Raw genomic sequence first — 19,444 nt, 5'->3', positions numbered from 1 at the left:
CAAAGAAAATTACAGCACAGGAACAGGCCCTTCGGCCCTCCAAGCCTGCGCCGATCCAGAGCCTCTGTCTAAACATGTCGCCTATTTTCTAAGGGTCTGTATCTCTTTGCTTCCTGCCCATTCATGTATCTGTCTAGATACATCTTAAAAGATGCTATCGTGCCCGCGTCTACCACCTCCACTGGCAACCCGTTCCAGGCACCCACCACCCTCTGCGTAAAGAACTTTCCACGCATATCCCACCTAAACTTTTCCCCTCTCACTTTGAACTCGTGACCCCTAGTAATTACGGAATTGAATCCCCCACTCTGGGAAAAAGCTTCTTGCTATCCACCCTGTCTAAATCTCTCATGATTTTGTACACCTCCATCAGGTCCCCCCTCAACCTCCGTCTTTTGAATGAAAATAATCCTAATCTACTCAACCTCTCTTTATAGCTAGCGCCCTCCATACCAGGCAACATCCTGGTGAACCTCCTCTGCACCCACTCCAAAGCATCCACATCCTTTTGGTAATGTGGCGACCAGAACTGCACGCAGTATTCCAAATGTGGCCGAACCAACTGTAACATGCCCGGCCAACCCTTGCACTCAATACCCCGTCCGATGAAGGAAAGCATGCCGTATGCCTTCTTGACCACTCTATTGACCTGCGTTGCCACCTTCAGGGAACAATGGACCTGAACACCCAAATCTCTCTGTACATCAATTTTTCCCAGGACTTTTCCATTTACTGTATAGTTCATTCTTAAATTGGATCTTCCAAAATGCATCACCTCGCATTTGCCCTGATTGAACTCCATCTGCCATTTCTCTGCCCGACTCTCCAATCTATCTATATTCTGCTGTATTCTCTGACAGTTCCCTTCACTATCTGCTACTCCACCAATCTTAGTGTCGTCTGCAAACTTACTAATCAGACCACCTATACTTTCCTCCAAATCATTTATGTATATCACAAACAACTGTGGTCCCAGCACGGATCCCTGTGGAACACCACTGGTCACACGTCTCCATTTTGAGAAACACCCTTCCACTGCTACTCTCTGTCTCCTGTTGCACAGCCAGTTCTTTATCCATCTAGCTAGTGCACCCTGGACCCCATGCGACTTCATTTTCTCCATCAGCCTACCATGGGGAACCTTATCAAACGCCTTACTGAAGTCCATGCATATGACATCTGCAGCCCTTCCCTCATCAATCAACTTTGTCACTTCCTCAAAGAATTCTATTAAGTTGGTAAGACATGACCTTCCCTGCACAAAACCATGTTGCCTATCACTGATAAGCCCATTTTCTTCCAAATGGGAATAGATCCTATCCCTCAGTATCTTCTCCAGCAGCTTCCCTACCACTGACGTCAGGCTCACCGGTCTATAATTACCTGGATTATCCCTGCTACCCTTCTTAAACAAGGGGACAACATTAGCAATTCTCCAGTCCTCCGGGACCTCACCTGTGTTTAAGGATGCTGCAAAGATATCTGTTAAGGCCCCAGCTATTTCCTCTCTTACTTCCCTCAGTAACCTGGGATAGATCCCATCCGGACCTGGGAACTTGTCCACCTTAATGCCTTTTATAATACCCAACGCTTCCTCCCTCCTTATGCCGACTTGACCGAGAGTAATCAAACATCTGTCCCTAACCTCAACATCCGTCATGTCCCTCTCCTCGGTGAAGACCGATGCAAAGTACTCATTTAGAATCTCACCCATTTTCTCTGACTCCACGCATAACTTTCCTCCTTTGTCCTTGAGTGGGCCAATCCTTTCTCTAGTTACCCTCTTGCTCCTTATATATGAATAAAAGGCTTTGGGATTTTCCTTAACCCTGTTTGCTAAAGATATTTCATGACCCCTTTTAGCCCTCTTAATTCCTCGTTTCAGATTGGTCCTGCATTCCCGAAATTCTTTCAAAGCTTCGTCTTTCTTCAGCCTCCTAGACCTTATGTATGCTTCCTTTTTCCTCTTAGCTAGTCTCACAATTTGACCTGTCATCCATGGTTCCCTAATCTTGCCATTTCTATCCCTCATTTTCACAGGAACATGTCTCTCCTGCACGCTAATCAACCTCTCTTTAAAAGCCTCCCACATATCAAATGTGGATTTACCTTTCAAACAACTGCTCCCAATCTACATTCCCCAGCTTCTGCCGAATTTTGGTGTAGTTGGCCTTCCCCCAATTTAGCACTTTTCCTTTAGGACCACTCTCGTCTTTGTCCATGAGTATTCTAAAACTTACGGAATTGTGATCACTATTCCCAAAGTAGTCCCCTACTGAAACTTCAACCACCTGGCTGGGCTCATTCCCCAACACCAGGTCCAGTATGGCCTACTTGGTCTCTGCATCCCCTGTAGGAGTGTTTTGAAGGGCTTTTTCAAGTGAATTTAGAAACCTATGTAACAGCTGTGGATGTGAAATTCTGCTAGTGTTGATGCGCGGGCGGCCCTTCTGCTTGGAGTGATGCAGCTTCTTTGGTTTGAGGCTAACCTTGCCTCATGACAGAAGGAAGGTCATTGATGAAGCAGCTGAAGATGGTTGGGCCTAGGACACTACCCTGTGGAACTACTGCAGTGATGTCCTGGAGCTCAGATGATTGACCTCCAACAACCACAGCCATCTTCGTTTGTGCTGGGTATGACTCCAGCCAGCGGAGGGTTTTCCCCCTGATTCCCATTGACTTCAGTTTTGCTAGGGCTCCTTGACGCCATACTCGGTCAAATGCTGCCTTGATGTCAAGGGCAGTCACTCTCACCACACCTCTTGAGTTCAGCTCTTTTGTCCATGTTTGAACCAAGGCTGTAATGAGGTCAGGAGCTGAGTGGCCCTGGCGGAACTCAAACTGAGTGTCACTAAGCAAGTGCCGCTTGATGGCACTGTTGATGACACCTTCCATCACTTTACTGATGATTGAGAGTAGGCTAATGGGGCGGTAGTTGGCCGGGTTGGATTTGTCCTGCTTTTTGTGTACAGGACATACCTGGGCAATTTCCACATTGCAGGGTAGATGCCAGTGTTGTAGCTGTACTGGAGCTACAAGTTCTGGAGCACAGGTCTTCAGTACTATTCCAGAATTGGCCTTGATAGCCACTCCAGGCGCTGCTTCACAAACCACTGACCACCTCCAGGCGCTAACCGATTGTCTCTGGAGACGAGGAGGCCAAAGTAGAAGAAGATTCTTTCTACCAAAATGAATCCCTTCACATTTCTCTGCATTAAATTCATCTGCCATGTGTTCACCAATTCCAGCAGCCTATCTGTGTCCTCGTGAATGTTCTCAATATTCTCCTCACATTTCACAATGCTTCCAAATTTCATGTCACCTGCAATTTTTGACATTATTCCCTGTATCCCCAAGTCAAGATCTTTAGTATGTATCAATGAAGACAGGTTCCTAACATGGGACCCCTGGGGAACCCCACTGTAAACCTTCCTCCAACCTGAAAAGCAACCGTTCACCACCACTCTCTGTTTCCTGTCACACAGTCAACTTCGTAACAATGCTGCTACTGTTATTTTTATGAATGGGCTCAAACTTTGCTGACATACTTGTTATGTGGCATTTTATCAAGTGCCTTTTGGAAGGACATGAACACCACATCAACAGCATTAACCTTATCAACTACCTCTGTTACCTCATCAATCACTCAGGCATGTATAAATCCATGATTTCCCAAGCAACCGATATTTCTCCTGGAATATGGCCTCGATAATTTCCCCATCACCAGCATTAGACTGGCTAGGTCTGTCCTTACAGGGTTTAGCCCTCTCGTTTTTAAACAGAGTTTAACAGGTACAACCCTCCAGTCCTCTGGCATCACTCCCCGATCCAAGGAGGATTGAAAGTTCAGGCTAGTGCCTCTGCTGTTTCCAACTTTCTTTTCCTCAGCAACCCTCATACATCCCATCCCGACCTGGTAAATACTCTACTTTATTGTGGAACAAAAAGTGTCGGATTGAAAGTGGTTAACTGAACCTGTTTGTTCAATAACTGTAACTAATGCCTGTCTCCATGGACCCGAATTGTGTCTCTGGAGGTTTTCCCTATTCTATTAATAAATAAGCTCATGTTGTAGAGAGTAGCATTTTGGCATGGATAGAAGATTGGCTAGCGAACAGGAAACAGAGAGGAGGCATAAATTTTCTGGTTGGCAAGATGTAACAAGTGGTGTGCCACAGGGATCAGTGCTGGGCCATAGCTTTTTACAATTTATATCAATAACTTGGATGAAGGGAGCAAAGATATGGTTGCGACATGTGTTGAAGACACAAATATAGGCAGGAAGGTAAGTTGTGAAGAGGACATAAGGAGGATGCAACAGGATATATATATAGGTTAAATGAGTGGGCAAAGACCTGGCAAATGGAATATAATGTTGGAAAATATGCAACTGTCCCTTTTGGCAGGAAGAATAAAAAAGCATAATGGTGAGAGATTGCAGAGCTGTGAGATGCAGAGGGCTCTGAGTATCCGAGTGCATGAATCGCAAAAGGTTAGTTTGGAGGTACAACAAGTAATTAGGAAGACTAATAGAATGATTGGTGTTAAAAGTTATCACGTGTAGGTGGAAATGTGGGGTAATCCGTTCAGCCACGAACTTAATGAATGGTGGAGCAGGCTGGAGGTGTTGAGTGTGCGACTCCTGCTCCTCATTCATATGTTTGTATGTTAATGCTATCATTTATTGCAAGGAGAATAGAATACAAATGTGGGGAGGTTATGCTACAGTTATACAGGGCATTGGTGAGACCACATCTGAAGTACTATGTACAGTATTGGTCTCTGTATTTATGGAAGGATGTAAATGCATTTGAAGCAGTTCAGAGAAGGTTTACTAGCCTAGAACCTGTAATGGGCGGGTTGGACAGGCTAGGCTTGTATCTGCTGGTATTTAAACGAGTAAGCGGTGACTTGATTGAAACATATAAGATTCTGAGGGGTCTTGACAGGATGAATGTGGAAAGTATGTTTTCTCGTGTGGAAGAATCTCGAACGAGAGGGTCACTGTTTAAAAATGAGGGGGTGCCCATTTAAGACAGAGACAAGAAGAATTATTTTTCTCTCAGAGCGTCGTGCGTCGTTGGCACTCTTTCAAAAGGTGGCTCTAGTGAGAAGGAGAAGATAGATCGGAATCTGAGAACACTAAATTGGAATATTCGGACAGTGGATCAGACTCTGAGAACAATAGATTGGAATGTTACAATAGGTCAGAATGTGAGGGCAGTAGATTGGAATTTTATAGCAATGGGAAAGAGTTAATCCTGGGTGTTTGACTATCTTTCTGCAAATTATGATCTGCACCATTAGAATTGTGGACCTTTTGATGATTCAAACAGTTTAGAATCCCATCCTCGCTATTGTTTGTGTCCCTGGGAAGTCTCTATTCAGCTATTAATTCTAGAAACCATGTTTAATTGCAGTGCTGTTCTTGTCATGTACTCTGCCCTCTTTGATGATGTTATTGTTCCTGGTAAGTCTCTGTATCCAGCTATTAGATCCACAAATCATGTTTCACTCTATTGTTGTTCTTTGCATTTAAATTTTGGAAAGACCGCATCCATTTTCATCGATTTACATCACTAATTCTGTTCCCTATCCACTGATTCCATCTTGCTCCCCGGCCAACATTTGAGACTGAAACAGATTCTTTGCAAGCTTGGTGATTCCCCTAATCCTAAATTCTGACTCCATATCCTGTCCATCAACAATCCTGTCTCCCACCACCTCCATAATATTATCCATCTTCACCCCTCCCTCAGCTCATCTTTGGCTATGGTAGATTGGGGAACTTTACTAAAAGGGTTGACGGTGGATAGACAATGGGATAATATTTAAAGAACGTGTCCCTGAATTACAACAATTATTCATGCCTGTCTGGTACAAAAATAAAACCAGAAAGGTGGCTCAACCGTGGCTTACAAAATAAATTCGGGATCGTATTAGATCCGAAGAGGAGGCAAGTCTATGGATTGGGAGCAGTTTAGAATTCGGCAAAGGAGGACAAAGAGGTTGATTAAGCGGGGAAATAGAGTAGGAGAGTAAACTTTCATGGAACATAAAAACTGACTGTAAAAGCTTCTACAAATATGTGAAGAGAAAAAGATTAGTGAAGCCAAATGTAGGTCCCTTACAGTCAGAAACGGGGGAAATTATAATGGGGAACGAAGAAATGGCAGAACAATTAAACACATACTTTGGTTCTATCTTCACAAAGGAGGACACAAATAACCTCCCAGAAATGTTAGCGAACCAAGGGTCTGATGAGAGGGAGACTTGAAGGACATAATTTATTCATAAAAAATTTTTGGTGGGGAAATTAATGGGGTTAAAGGCTGAAAAATCCCCAGGGCCTGAGAATCTGCATCCCAGAGCACGAAAGGAAGTGACCCTGGAAATAGTGGATGCATTGGTGGTCATCTTCCAAAGTTCTACAGACTCTGGAGAAGTTCCTACAAATCGGAGGGTGGCAAATGTAACCCCACTATTTAAAAAGGGAGGGAGAGAAAAACAGGGAACTACAGCCTTAGATCAGTAGTGGGAAAAATGCCCGAATCTATTATAAAGGATGTGATAGAGGAACACCGAGAAAGCATAAACGTGATTGGACATCCCAGAGCACTAAAGTGTGAAAATAGATATGTCCCCTGGGCCAGATGGGATTTATCCTAGGATTCTCTGGGAAGCCAGGGAGGAGATTGCAGAGCCTTTGTCCTTGATCTTTATGTCGTCATTGTCGACAGGAATAGTGCCAGAAGACTGGAGGATAGCAAATGTTATCCCCTTGTTCAAGAAGGGGAGGAGAGACAGCCCTGGTAATTATAGACCTGTGAGTCTTACTTCGGTTGTGGGCAAAATGTTGGAAAAGGTTATAAGAGACAGGATTTATAATCATCTTGAAAAGAACAAGTTCATTAGCGATAGTCAGCACGGTTTTGTGAAGGGTAGGTCGTGCCTCACAAACCTTATTGAGTTTTTCGAGAAGGTGACCAAACAGGTGGATGAGGGTAAAGCAGTGGATGTTGTGTATATGGATTTCAGTAAGGCGTTTGATAAGGTTCCCCATGGTAGGCTATTGCAGAAAATACGGAAGTATGGGGTTGAAGGTGATTTAGAGCTTTGGATCAGATATTGGCTAGCTGAAAGAAGACAGAGGGTGGTGGTCGATGGCAAATGTTCATCCTGGAGTTTAGTTACTAGTGGTGTACTGCAAGGATCTGTTTTGAGGCCACTGCTGTTTGTCATTTTTATAAATGACCTGGAAGAGGGTGTAGAAGGGTGGGTTAGTAAATTTGCGGATGACACGAAGGTCGGTGGAGTTGTGGATAGTGCCGAAGGATGTTGTAGGGTACAGCGGGACATAGATAGGCTGCAGAGCTGGGCTGAGAGATGGCAAATGGAGTTTAATGCGGAAAAGGGTGAGGTGATTCACTTTGGAAGGAGTAACAGGAATGCTGAGTACTGGGCTAATGGGAAGATTCTTGGTAGTGTAGATGAACAGAGAGATCTTGGTGTCCAGGTACATAAATCCCTGAAAGTTGCTACCCAGGTTAATAGGGCTGTTAAGAAGGCATATGGTGTGTTAGCTTTTATTAGTAGGGGGATCGAGTTTCGGAGCCACGAGGTCATGCTGCAGCTGTACAAAACTCTGGTGAGACCGCACCTGGAGTATTGCGTGCAGTTCTGGTCACCGCATTATAGGAAGGATGTGGAAGCTTTGGAAAGGGTGCAGAGGAGATTTACTAGGATGTTGCCTGGTATGGAGGGAAGGTCTTACGAGGAAAGGCTGAGGGACTTGAGGTTGTTTTCGTTGGAGAGAAGGAGGAGGAGAGGTGACTTAATAGAGACATATAAGATAATCAGAGGGTTAGATAGGGTGGATAGTGAGAGTCTTTTTCCTCGGATGGTGATGGAAAATACGAGGGGACATAGCTTTAAGTTGAGGGGTGACAGATATAGGACAAATGTTAGAGGTAGTTTCTTTACTCAGAGAGTAGTAGGGGCTTGGAACGCCCTGCCTGCAACAGTAGTAGACTCTCCAACTTTAAGGGAATTTAAGTGGTCATTGGATAGACATATGGATGAAAATGGAATAGTGTAGGTCAGATGGTTTCACAGGTCGGCGCAACATCGAGGGCCGAAGGGCCTGTACTGCGCTGTAATGTTCTAATTCTAATTTTAAAGGAAGTGGCCCTGGAAATAGTGGATGCATTGGTGGTCATCTTCCAAAGTTCTACAGACTCTGGAGAGGTTCCTACAGATCGGAGGGTGGCAAATGTAACCCCACTATTTAAAAAGGGAGGGAGAGAAAAACAGGGAACTTACAGCCTTAGATCAGTAGTGGGGAAAATGCCCGAGTCTATTATAAAGGATGTGATAGCAGAACACCTAGAAAGCATAAACGTGATTGGACAAAGTCAGCATGGGTTTATTAAAGGGAAATCATGCTTATCAAATCTACTGGAGTTTTTTGAGGATGTAACTAGTAGAATAGATAAGGGAGAACCAGTGGATGTGGTGTATTTGGATTTTCAGAACGCTTTTGATAAGGACCCACATGAGAGGTTAGTGTGCAAAATTAAAGCACATGGGATTGGGGGTGATATATTGGCATGGATTGAGAATTGGTTGACTGACAGAAAAGAGAGAATAGGAATAAGCGGGTCTCTTTCTGGGTGGCAGGCAGTGACTAGTGGGGTACCGTAGTGATCGGTGCTTGGGTCCCAGCTATTCACAATATATATTAATGACTTGGGTGAGGGAACTAAATGTAACATTTCCAGGTTTGCAGACAACACAAAACTGGAGGATGGGGGGTGCGGGGAATGTGAGCTGTGAGGAGGATGCAAAGAGACTCCAATGTGATTTGGACAAGTTGGGTGAGTGGGCAAATGAATGGCAGATGCAGTATAACGTGGATAAATGTGAGGTTATCCACTTTGGTTGTAAAACAGAAAGGCAGATTATTATCTGAATGGTGATAGGTGGGAAAGGGGGAGGTGCAACGAGTCCTGGGTGTCCTTGTACACCAGTTGCTGAAAGCAAGCAGCAAGCAGTTAGGAAGGTAAATGGTATGTTGGCCTTCATTGCAAGAGAATTTGAGTACAGGAGCAAGGATGTCTTACTGCAGTTATACAGGGCTTTAGTGAGACCACAGCTGGAGTATTGTGTGCACCTTTGGTCTCCTTATCTGAGGAACGATGTTCTTGCCATGGAGGGGGTGCAAAGAAGATTTACTAGACTGATTTCTGGGATGGCAGGATTGACGTATGAGGAGGGATTGGGTCGACTAGGCCTATATTCACTAGAGTTTAGAAGACTGAGAGGGAACCTCAAAGAAACCTATAAAATTCTAACAGGACTCGACAGGCTCGATGCAGGCAGGATGTTCCTGATGGCTGGGGAGTACAGAACCAGGGGTTACAGTCTCAGGATATGGGGTATGCCATTTAGAACCCAGATGAGGAGAAATGTCTTCACTCTGTGGGTGGTGAACCTTTACTGCAGAAGGCAGTGGAGGCCAAGTCATTAAATATTTTCAAGCTGGAGATAGATATATTTCTTAATATCAAAGAGATCAAGCGATATGGGGAGAAAGCGGGAGCAGGGTACTGAATTAGATGATCAGCCATGATCTTTTTTGAATGGCGAAGCAGACCAGAAGGGCCGAATGGCCTACTCCTGCTCCTATTTTCTATGTTTCTAACTGCTGCATAAACCCTGATTCGTGCTCTTGTTAAATCTCGACCCCACGTCCCCAATGTTTCACTGGCCACCGTCAGAGTTACAAACCTTTTCAAATCTCAACTCATCCAAAACTCTGCTGCCCATATCTTAACACACACCAAGTCCAGTTCACAGATCATCCCTTTGCTCACCGACCTACATTGGCTCCTAATAATGAAAGCAAAATACCGCAGATGCTGGAAATCTGAAATTAAAACAGAAAGTGCTGGACGTAACTCAGCAGTTCTGGCTGCATCTGTGGAGAGGGAAACAGAGTTAACATGATGAGAACATAATGAAAGGACACCGACCTGAAACATTAACTCTGCTTCTTTCTCCACAGATGCTGCCAGATCTGCTGAATACTTGCAGTGCTTTCTGGTTTTATTTTACACTGGCTCCCTCCACAGCAATGCTACAATTTTAATATACGCATTCTTGTGTGAAAATCCCTCCCTGGCCTCAATTCTCAAATTAGTCTCATTCCCCTGTCCATTTCCCATATTCTTGCCACTTGGTCCTTTTAAATAATTTATCCTATTCCTATTAAAAGGGAATTTCTTTCAATGTGTACCTCTCTGTTGCCGTGATTCTGGGATCAGTAGGCACTGGTGCTGGACAGGGCACTAAATCTGGGAGTGCCCAGCATGCACTGGTAGTATGGGGAGACGTCTGGATGTGACATGAAACAGACGTTCCAGCTGCTTTGATGAAAGTCTTTGAAACTTGGTCTGTGCATGTTCACTGATCCCCTGTGTTAGTCATTCTCAGCCAAACATGCATTCAGCAGCGCGAGAAATTCCCCATAGCGTTATTTTAAAGAATCAGCATCCAACTGGCAGGTGAGGGGCTTTTAACGTCTGTCATCACAAAATTAGTGGAGGTTCTGTGAATGATTTAATGGACGTTGTGCTTAGAGCTGTTGGATACAGTCAGGGAGGTCAGTGGATTTGGGACCCCAACTCTGGACGAGACATGGGGACTGAAATTACAATACATTTGAGCCTTCAACATGATTCAGAAATGGAGCAGAGGCTGCAGAAATGGAACCTCTGCAATGAAGAAAGGGACCCCCCCTCCCTGGGTCCAACCCACCCTGGGTTTCCAAGTGCACCTTTCCTACCCATACCTAACCCAGGAGCAGTGTGTGAGGTGACTCTGATTTAATAAGCAGGTTGTCACAGGGCTGTGGCACCTCCTGCAACACGACCTGCAGCCTCAGACCAGGATGAGGATAGCGCTGTCAGTGGCCATTAAGGTCACAGTTCAATTGAACCTCCAGGCGTCTGGAACTATCCAGGCAGGAGCAGGCAACATATCCATCATCTCCCAGTATGCCGCCCATTGATACAGAGGCCATCTATGCCAGGTCGGGTAAATACATAATTTTCTCCGGAGCAAGATGAGAAGTCACATGGCTTTTGAGATAGCTGGATTCCCGATGGTGCACATGGCTGTGGGCCTCCATGTCAATGGGAGAGCTATAGGAACAGGAAAAGCTCCCTGTTCCACATTGGAGCCAGACTTCTCCATGCTTCTTGACGGTCACAGCAAGCTGTCTGTCAGACGGGTCATGCAGACAGCATGTAGATTTCATGTAAATGAGGAGACAGCATGAAGGTTGCGTGCCACCTGAATAAACAGGAACGGGCATGGGCAGATATCTGATCGTGACCCCTTTGCCCGAAACGTTATGCAAGCTTCTCGTTCCCTCTCTCACCATTTCCTGTTCTCTCTTCCAACCTGATCTTCACTACCTTCACTCTGTCTCTTGCTCATCCAATCAGAGATTGATGTAGCACCGAAGGAAGCTTTTCGGCCCATTGTATCAGTGCTGTCTCTTTGAAAGAGCTATCTAATTATTTCCATTTCCCTCCTCTTTCCTCAGGCTCCTGCATTTTTCCCTTATCAAGTATTTAAGTTCCGTTTTGAAAGATATTATTAAATCTGCTTCCACAATGCTTTCAGGCAGTGAATTGTAGATCCCAACAACTCACTGTGTGCTGCAATTCTTCTGATTTCGCCTCTGGTTCTTTGCCAACTACATTATGTCTGTGTCTTCTTAATGCCAAACATTCTGACACTAGAAACGGTTTGAAGCAGGCACGAAGGTAGCAGCTAGCGACTGAATGCAGCTCAAAACAGAGTGGGAATATGGCGCAGTGAGAGAGGAGATGCTGTTCGGACCTTTTAGAGGAAAGGAGTGGGCCGAGTGAGAGCGCCATAAGCCAGCAGTGGGACATGAGAGCTGAAACCTGGAATCATTAATAAGATGAGCAGATAGGTGAGTGGTTGGTGAGTTTTAAGCTTTGTCCTCTCTAAATGGGGACAGTAGTTTAAACTGGTACTGGAGAGATATAAATATTGTAGTTAATTCATAGCTTCACTTGGTAAGGCATTTGATATAACTATTGACAACTGTTGAGTGATATTTTTCAACTTAATTAGGTAAATAGGACACAAAAAATATGAGAGGGCAGGTGATGTGTTCCAGGTGTAGCCTGTGGGAGCTGGTGGGCAGCTATGTGATCTACATCATCCACATCTGCAGCCTGAGGAACTTCAGCTCAGAGTTCATGAGCTAGACTCTGAGCTTCGGGCACTGTGATTCATAAAGGAGGGGGCACATTTTGTTCCAGGTGACTGTCACTCCCTTTAGGTTAAAAACTTCAAATCTGGTCTATTGTCATGGACAGGGAGAGGGGGGAGGGCAGGGGGTGTGACTGCAAGTGAAGCAGGAACGGGGACCCAGAAGGTAACAATGGAGGAGCCTCAGCCCTTGCAATTGTCCAACAGGTTTGAGGTGCCTGTATGGACGACAGTGGGAGCTGTAGGGTGGATGAGCAAACTGACCATGGCACCGTGGTGCAGGGAGCCATTCAAGTGTGGGGAGTAAATAGGAATGTGGTGGTTGTAGGGAATAGTATAGTCAGAGGGATATATGTAGTTTCTCTGCAGCCTAGAGCAAGAGTCCAGAAGACTGTGTTGCCTGCCCAGCGCCAGGGCTCGGGACATCTGCTCTGCACTGGAGAGAAACTTGCAGTGGGTGTAGAGAATTCAGTTGTCATGGGCCACGTATGTACCAGCGACATAGATAGGACGAGGAAAGAGGTTCATCTTAGGGATTATGACCAACTAGGGGATAAATTATAATGTAGACCCACAAAGGTCATAACCTGTGGATTACTACCTAAGCCACAAGTGAATTGACATAGGGTAACTAAGATCAGAGAGTTGAATGTGTGGCTCAAAGATTGGTATGGAAGAAATGGGTTTTGATTCATGGAGCACTGTCACCATTACTGGGGAAAGTGGGAGAGGTACCGATGGGACAGTCTTCACCTGATCAGTTTTCTGGCAAGTCATATAACTAGAGTGGGAGAGAAAACTTTAAACTAAATATTCGGGGTTGGGTGTGTGTCGGCGGCGGGGGTGGGGTGGGGGGGGGGTGATCTGGTGAGGCAGGATGTGGCAAATTAAAGCCAAAAATGAGGCATTAAAACAGGGTATTGTATCGGTAATGATAACCAGAGTGTGGCAGGAAGGGAAAGAATATATTAGCTGAAGAGTGTACCATAGGAACATAGGAAGATAGGAATGGGAGTCGGCTATTCAGCCCCTCGAGCCTGTCCCGCCATTCAATGAGATCATGGCTGATCCGCGGCCTAACTCCATATACCTGCCTTTGACCCATATCCCTTAATATCTTTGCTTAACAAAAATCTATCTCAGATTTCAAATTAACACCTGTTCTAGTTTCAACTGCTGTTTGTGGGAGAGAGTTCCAAACCTCTACCACCCTTTGCATGAAGAAGTGTTTCCAAACATCTCTCCTGAACGGTCTGGTCCTAATTTTTAGACTATGCCCCCGAGTTTTAGAATCTCCAACCAGTGGAAATAGTTTATTTAGCCTGTCTTTTCCTGTTAATATTTTGAAGACTTCAATCAGATCATTCCTTCACCTTCTAAATTCTGTCGAAAACAGGCCTAATTTGTGTAATCTCTCCTCGTAACTTAACCCCTGTAGTCCAGGTATCATTCTTGTAAGCCTACGTTGCACTCCCTCCAAGGCCAATATATCCTTCCTAAGGTGTGGTGCCCAGAACTTCTCACAGTACTCCAAGTGGGGTCTAACCAGGGTTTTGTACAGCTGCAGCATAACCTCTGTATCTTTATACTCCAATCCTCTAGATATAAAGGCTAGCATTCCATTCGCCTTTTTGATCATTTTCTGCACTTGCTCGTGGCATTTTAAAGATTATGCACCTGAATCCCCAAGTCTCTTTGTACATCCACTGTAATTAATCTCTTCCCATTTAGAACGTACCCTGCTCTATCATTATTTGGCCCAAAATGGATAACCTCACACTTGTCCGCATTGAAATCCATCTGCCACAGTTTGCCCACTCACCTAGTCTGTCAATATCTCTTTGCAATTTTATGCTCTCATCTAGACTGTCTACAATGCCGCCTAACTTGGTATCATCAGCAAATTTGGATATATGACTTACAATGCCATCATCCAAGTCGTTAATGAATAATGTGAATAATTGAGGCCCCAACACAGATCCCTGCGGGACACCACTAGTTTATGGGCGGCACAGTGGTGCAATGGTTAGCACCGCAGCCTCACAGTTCCAGAGACCCGAGTTCAATTCTGGGTACTTCCAGTGCGGAGTTTGCAAGTTCTCCCTGTGTCTGCGTGGGCTTTCGTCGGGTGCTCCGGTTTCCTCCCACATCCAAAGACTTGCAGGTGATAGGTAAATTGGCCATTGTAAATTTCCCCTAGTGTAGGTAGGTGATAGGGAATATGGGATTACTGTAGGGTTAGTATAAATGGGTGGTTGTTGGTCAGCACAGACTCGGTGGGCCGAAGGGCCTGTTTCAGTGCTGTATCCCTAAATAAAATAAATAAATAAATAGTTACATCCTGCCAATCAGACTACATTCCCATTATCCCCACTCTCTGTCACCTACCACTCAACCAACTTTCTAACCATGTCAATAATTTGCCCTCAACTCCATGGGCTTCTACCTTAGTTAACAGTCTCTTATGTGGGACTAAATCAAATTCCTTCTGGAAATCCATTTAAATAACATCCATAGACACTCCCCTGTCCACTACCTTAGTGACCTCTTCAAAAAATTCAATGAGATTTGTCAGGCATGACCTTCCCGTCATGAATCCATGCTGGCTGTCCCTGATTAACTGAAATTTTTCTAGATGTTCAGTCACCCTATCCTTGATTATAGACTTCAGCAACTTGCCCACCACAGATGTCAGGCTAACTGGTCTGTAATTTCCTTGGTTCCCCCTTTCACCCTTCTTAAAAAGTGGAGTGACATGTGCAACTTTCCAATCCAGAGGGACCACTCCTGAATCTAGGGAACTCTGAAAGACTATAGTTAGGGCATCTACAATGTGCTCGCCTACTTCCTTTTACACCCTCGGATGGAAACCGTCAGGTCCTGGGGATTCTAGTTTCAGCTTTTAGTGAGCCGACATTGCTCTTGACCATCCGTTTTCCCTTTATGGAACTATAAAATTTCTTCTTATTGATTTTGATGTCCCTTGCAAGTTTCCTTTCCTAATCTCTTTTAGTAGCTCTTAAAAGCTGCTTTGTGACCCTTTGCTGGTCTTTGTATCGATCCCATTCAGCTGGATCTCTGCTGCATTTTGCATTTTTGTAAGCCCTTTCTTTTTGTTTTATGCTATCCCTAATCTCTTTAGTTGTCCATGGCTGTTTTTTCTGTGAAGTGGACCTTTTTCCTCTCGGGTATATACTCACTCTGTATTTCATTAAATGTTTCTTTAAATATTCTCCACTGTTCTTCAGTCGTTTGACTCATTAACAGATCTTCCCAGTTTACCGTGGACAGTCTCTGTCTCATCTCGATAAAGTCAGCCTTACCCAAGTCTAAAATTCTAGCAGATGATTCGTGCTTTTCACTTTCAAACCGGGACGTAAGGACAGAGTTTGCAAGAATGACAAAAGACAGAATCAAAGGCATGCAACATTCATAACAACACGGGTGAGGTCCCGGAGGACTGGAGAATTGCTAATGTTGTCCCCTTGTTTAAGAAGGGTAGCAGGGATAATCCAGGTAATTATAGACCTGTGAGCCTGACGTCAGTGGCAGGGAAGCTGCTGGAGAAGATACTGAGGGATAGGATCTATTCCCATTTGGAAGAAAATGGGCTGATCAGTGATAGGCAACATGGTTTTGTGCAGGGAAGGTCATGTCTTACCAACTTAATAGAATTCTTTGAGGAAGTGACAAAGTTGATTGATGAGGGAAGCGCTGTCGATGTCATATACATGGACTTCAGTAAGGCGTTTGATAAGGTTCCCCATGGCAGGCTGATGGAGAAAGTGAAGGCGCATGGGGTCCAAGGTGTACTTGCTAGATGGATAAAGAACTGTCTGGGCAACAGGAGACAGAGAGTAGCAGTAGAAGGGAGTTTCTCAAAATGGAGACGTGTGACCAGTGGTGTTCCACAGGGATCCGTGCTGGGACCACTGTTGTTTGTGATATACATAAATGATTTGGAGGAAAGTATAAGTGGACTGATTAGCAAGTTTGCAGACGACACTAAGATTGGTGGAGTAGCAGATAGTGAAGGGGACTGTCAGAGAATACAGCAGAATATAGATAGATTGGAGAGTTGGGCAGAGAAATGGCAGATGGAGTTCAATCAGGGCAAATGCGAGGTGATGCATTTTGGAAGATCCAATTCAAGAGTGAACTATACAGTAAATGGAAAAGTCCTGGGGAAAATTGATGTACAGAGAGATTTGGGTGTTCAGGTCCATTGTTCCCTGAAGGTGGCAACGCAGGTCAATAGAGTGGTCAAGAAGGCATATGGCATGCTTTCCTTCATCGGACGGGGTATTGAGTACAAGAGTTGGCAGGTCATGTTACAGTTGTATCGGACTTGGTTCGGCCACATTTGGAATACTGCGTGCAGTTCTGGTCGCCACATTACCAAAAGGATGTGGATGCTTTGGAGAGGGTGCAGAGGAGGTTCACCAGGATGTTGCCTGGTATGGAGGGCGCTAGCTATGAAGAGAGGTTGAGTAGATTAGGATTATTTTCATTAGAAAGACGGAGGTTGAGGGGGGACCTGATTGAGGTGTACAAAATCATGAGAGGTATAGACAGGGTGGATAGCAAGAGGCTTTTTCCCAGAGTGGGGGATTCAATTACGAGAGGACACGAGTTCAAAGTGAAAGGGGAAAAGTTTAGGGGGGATATGCGTGGAAAGCTCTTTATGCAGAGGGTGGTGGGTGCCTGGAACGCGTTGCCAGCGGAGGTGGTAGATGCGGACACGATGGCGTCTTTTAAGATGTATCTAGACAGATACATGAATGGGCAGGAAGAAAAGAGATACAGACCCTTAGAAAATAGGCGACATGTTTAGATAGAGGATCTGGATCGGCGCAGGCTTGGAGGGCCGAAGGGCCTGTTCCTGTGCTGTAATTTTCTTTGTTCTTTGTTCTTGTTCTTTGATAGAAAATTGGTTGGTGGACAGGACACAGAGTAAGGATAAATGGGTCTTTTTCCGAATGGCAGGCAGTGACTAGTGGGGTACCGCAGGGATCGGTGCGAGGACCCCAGCTATTCACAATATACATTAATGATTTAGATTAAGGAACTAAATGTAATATCTCCAAATTTGCAGATGACACAAAACTGGGTGGGAGGTTGAGTTGTGAGGAGGATGCAGAGAGGCTTCAGGGTGATTTGGACAAGTTGAGAGAGTGGCAGATGCAGATGCATGGCAGATGCAGTATAATGTGGATAAATGTGAGGTTATCCACTTTGGTAGCAAAAACAGGAAGGCAGATTATTATCTGAACGGCTATAAACTGAGAGGGGGAATATGCAGCGAGACCTGGGTGCTCTCGTACACCAGTCGCTGAAGTTAAGCATGCAGGTGCAACAGGCGGTAAAAAAGGCAAATTGTATGTTGGCCTTCATAGCGAGAGGATTCGAGTACAGGAGCAGGGATGTCTTGCTGCAATTATACAGGGCCTTGGTGAGGCCACATCTGGAATATTGTGTGCAGTTTTGGTCTCCTTTTCTGTGGAAGGATGTTCTTGATATAGAGGGAGTGCAGTGAATGTTTACCAGACTGATTCCTGGGATGGTGGGACTGACGTATGAGGAGAGATTGAGCCGGTTAGGATTATATTCGCCAGAGTTCAGAAGAGTGAGGGGGGGATCTCATAGAAACCTATAAAATTCTAACAGGACTTGACAGGGTAAGATGCAGGAATGATGTTCGCGATGGTGGGGAAGTCCAGATCCAGGGGTCATAGTCTAAGGATACGGGGTAAACCTTTCAGGACTGAGATGATGAGAAATGTCCACACCCAGAGAATGTTGAGCCTGTGGAATTCACTACCACAGAAAGCAGTTGAGGCCAAAACATAGTATTTTTTCCAGAAGGAGTTAGATATAGCTCTTCAGGCGAAAGGGATCAAAGGGTATGGGGCAAAAGCAGGAACAGGTTGCTGAGTTGGATGATCAGCCATGATCATAATGAATGGTGGAGCAGTCTTGAAGGGACAAATGGCCTACTCCTGCTCCTATTTTCGATGTTTCTATGTTTCAATCCTGAACGTGGCCTCTAACGGTCCCTGTGTCTGAGACTCAAAGAACATATTTTACCTGGAAAACTGGAGGAAAAGAGTGAAACAGGTCTGCTTGTGTCCCTGGATTCATTATATACCACAGAAAAATCAATAACATTTATATTTGAATCCACAGGAGTGAACATGTGCAATACAATTATGTGAAAACTGTGAATGAAGATGCTCGTAATTGTTTGATAAGTTCTGTATGAATTCAGCTTTCAACTTTATTCCCAAGAGAGCTCTAAGTAAGATAACATCCTAGACATTGAGATATGTGTGATTTATCCACTGCATTATTTACATCAGACTCAAAGCTGCTGATGTAATGTGTTTGTTCAAGTGAGTGTAACTAATAGCAATGATCAGGAGTTTAGCCATGTCAGTGGAGACTTGTCCCCTGTATAAATCTGAACCCGTTGGAATGGATTAGCTCAGAGTGCCTGCCTGAGCTGTGGGTTCCAGGCTAACAGAAGTCACTGCTTGTTCCAAAAATGGGACGTGCTGTAATCAATCAGATTGAACACATTTACTATCCTCTTCTTGCAGCCATTGGAGTTCCTGGTAAGCTGTTATCTCAGCTATTAATGGTGTAATCAGAGTTAACTGTGCTGCTGTACTCACTGCATGTTTTACACAGTTGCCTGTTCTGTTCCAACAGTTGAATGATGGAATATTCTCAGTCACTGCATTTTCAGTCTTGTAGAAGCTGCATTATATTTGTAATGATCTTACTTTAACCCTCTTTGATAATGTTAATGGATTATTCCCTGCACTGAATGTACTGAAATTAGGTCTGGACTATAAGCAGGAAACAGACCATCAGGAACTGCTGGCAGTTTCATGTTGTGGAGCTAACCTATTCTAGAATATTGTTATGAATGTGTTTTCAGTGATTGATAATGAGGCTGCTCACAATCTCAGTGTTACAAGGAGGCAGTGCAATGTCGTCCCTCCCCAATAACATGGTTCAGTTTAACTGGGATTTCAATGTATTTATTGCTTGTCACTGTTATGCAATATTATTTCATTCTGTGTGTGTCTGACGCTGCTTCAGAGGTCCGGACACTGAACAGAGTTTG

General features: G+C 44.6%; 1 pseudogene; it reads left to right on the top strand.

Moving 5' to 3' along the window:
• Positions 1–4,243: 4,243 nt before the first annotated feature.
• Positions 4,244–19,444, top strand: part of LOC137365614 (probable G-protein coupled receptor 139) — a 58,403-nt pseudogene continuing 43,202 nt past the window's right edge.

This window comes from Heterodontus francisci, unplaced genomic scaffold, assembly GCF_036365525.1.
Source record: "Heterodontus francisci isolate sHetFra1 unplaced genomic scaffold, sHetFra1.hap1 HAP1_SCAFFOLD_96_1, whole genome shotgun sequence".
In the NCBI taxonomy this organism is placed as follows: Eukaryota; Metazoa; Chordata; class Chondrichthyes; order Heterodontiformes; family Heterodontidae; genus Heterodontus; species Heterodontus francisci.
Note: the sequence above shows the minus strand (reverse complement) of the source record. Positions and strands in the feature narration are given on the sequence as shown.